General features: G+C 37.3%; 1 pseudogene; it reads left to right on the top strand.

The window, feature by feature from the left end:
* The first annotated feature begins 232 nt into the window (after positions 1-232).
* Positions 233-981, top strand: LOC116589839 (annotated as a pseudogene).
* Positions 982-2,765: the final 1,784 nt, after the last annotated feature.

Raw genomic sequence — 2,765 nt, 5'->3', positions numbered from 1 at the left:
GGAAAAGTAGGGGTACCAGCAGAACTCTCAACAACTTTAAATTGGGGCAGCAGGAGGAGGAAGGTACTTCTTTGTGGCAGTCTGGCTATTTTTCATTCCAGTTGTGGTGGTTTAAAAGCTGAGGGATATGGAAAAGAGCTACCGCTCCTAGCCTTCTTTCTCCTGAATTTGTGACTCTTAGGTCCAAGATGGGCAGTCTGCTCTGTTTTGGGGAAGCCCCAAGAGCACTGTCATGGCAGTAGCCCAATTAATGCCCCCAGAAAGTCTACTGATTGCCATCATCCCCAGAAGTCTGGAAGTGGCCAAAGCCACTGGCTCTGATGACATGATCTTGGTGGAGATCATTTGACATTTAGCTGTGATGTGCCAAGGAACACAAGGCTCAAAATACATTTGAAGAGATGGAGAAAAATTTAGGTCATTTATCTCTTGGTAAGTGCAGCTGAAATTAACAGGAATAGCCTTTTAGTAAGAAAAAAACCCTGAAGGTACAATATCTCAGCAAATACTAATCTCTTGGGTTCCATGCTGACTTGGAAAGCTGCCAGGAAGACTGCTATTCAACACCAGAGAGGGTCTATTATTACTGTAGGATGCATTATTGACTTAAAAGGCAATTCTGGCCAGTCTGTACGGTGCCAGTAGAGGAAGATTCTTTGGATTTTCTCATATTCTTGCTAACAAGAAAGAAAATTACAGTGAATATAGTTGCACTAGGATTTGTTCACGCAGATAGGATGAAAGACTTGAACATTTAAAGAAAAATAGTTCTCTTGGGAGGTTTGCAGAACCTACCAATGTGTACATGACATTGTGTTTCTTTTGAAATCACCATATAATGGTTTTAGAATCACCATATATGGCACCTGCATTGTGCACCAAATATGGTTGTATTTGGTTGATTTCAGGGTCATGAGTTAGAATCATCATGTTACAAAACATGTTCTGGTAGTGGAAGAGGGATTACAACTCGTGATATAATTTATAGATTATTAAGTTCAAATAATGATTAGAATCAAGGGTACATTTTGTTTGACTCTTGATTTGAGTCTCATACATACATGGGTGGCATTTGCTACAACAGAACATAATGATAAGAAAATACTAAAAAAAATTAAAAGTATGTACCTTACAGTCTGCAGCCATTTTGGTAGACAGACATTTTGCAAGTGATATAAACAGGTATTATCTTAATTTCTGTAGTTTCTCTAAAAATTATATAATCTAGTTTTTTGAGTCATTTTATTGGATTAGACTAAGTTCTCTAGGCATTAACTATGTGGGCCATTGCCAAAATAGAAGTATTTACAGGGCACTGGTTCGTTGTCAATACTTTAGGAACCCTGCTAACGTTTTCTATTCCTTTTCCATATGCCTTGGAAGATCACTTGTTAAAAACAAGTTAAGAAATTATCCGTATCAGTTAAAGACAGACATGAATTTAGATTCTGGTTTCTTTGAGTGACATGACTTCTGACTGAGCAGTTGGGAAAAATAATCTATGAATATAAGTGTGGTGCAATTGACCTCTATAAAAATTCTCAAAGATGATGAGGATTAACCCTGGAGGTTTTACTATCTGGTACAATAATGAGCTACATAGACCTCATCAACATAGGAAATGGAAGTTTTGTGGTGTTTGTTTTTTTTTTAATCTGCTAAATACTCAGTAGGACAAATACTCAAAAACAGTCTAAGTGGAGTGCCTGGGTAGATCAGTCAGTTAAGCACCCAGCTCTTGGTTTTGGCTTACGTGGTGATCTCAGGGTCTTGGAATTGAGTCCCTCATGAGGGCCATACTCAACGAGGTGTCTGCTTCTCCACTCCCTCTGCTCCTCCCCCCAACTCATACACTCTCTCTCTTCAATAATTACATAAATCTTTTTTTAAAAATCACCATTAGAAATAATGACATTTTAAAAATTAAGAGTATTCTGGGGCGCCTGGGTGGCTCAGTTGATGGGCGTCTGCCTTTGGCTCAGGTCATGATCCCAGGGTCCTGGGTTCAAACCCCACATCAGGCTCTCTTCTCAGCAGCAAACCTGCTTCTTCCTCTCCCACTCCCCCTGCTTGTGTTCTCTCTCTGTCTCTCTCTCTCTGTCAAATAAATATATCTTTAAAAAAAAAGAATGAATGAATGAATGAATAAATAAAAATTAAGAGCATTTTGCACTAATAAATATAATAATGATTCCTAAGCTAAAATTTTAGAAAGATAATAGCTAATTACTTACAATCAGTAATAAATGATAATGTAAATAAATATGCAATAACAATGAATTAAATGTCTTTATGAGGAACAGGTAAAGCATTGGTCTTAAAAGAAAATATTTGCCTGAGAATAAAAAATAAAGAGAAACTGAATATAAAATATCAACAGCATCTATTTTGCATTGAACTCTTTGGTGGTGAATAGTGTGATATTTAAACATCATTGGATTCATCTTGATTTTTATTATTATCATTTTAAAAATATTTTTCAAATTTTTATTTAAATCCTAGTTAACATATAGTATAATTTTGATTTCAGGAGTAGAATTTAGTGATTCATCACTTACATACAATATCCAGTGCTCATTACAACAAGTGCCCTTTTTAATACCCATCACCCATCAAGCCTATCCCCTGCTCACCTCCCCTCCATCAACCCTCAGTTTGTTCTCTATTATTAAAAGTTTCTGGGGCGCCTGAGTGGCTCAGTGGGTTAAAGCCTCTGCCTTCAGCAAGCCCCACATCGGGCTCTCTGCTCAGCAGGGAACCTGCTT

Source organism: Mustela erminea, chromosome 5, assembly GCF_009829155.1.
Source record: "Mustela erminea isolate mMusErm1 chromosome 5, mMusErm1.Pri, whole genome shotgun sequence".
Lineage (NCBI taxonomy): Eukaryota > Metazoa > Chordata > Mammalia > Carnivora > Mustelidae > Mustela > Mustela erminea.
The sequence above is the reverse complement of the archived record's forward strand: the minus strand, read 5'-3'. Positions and strand labels throughout refer to the sequence as shown.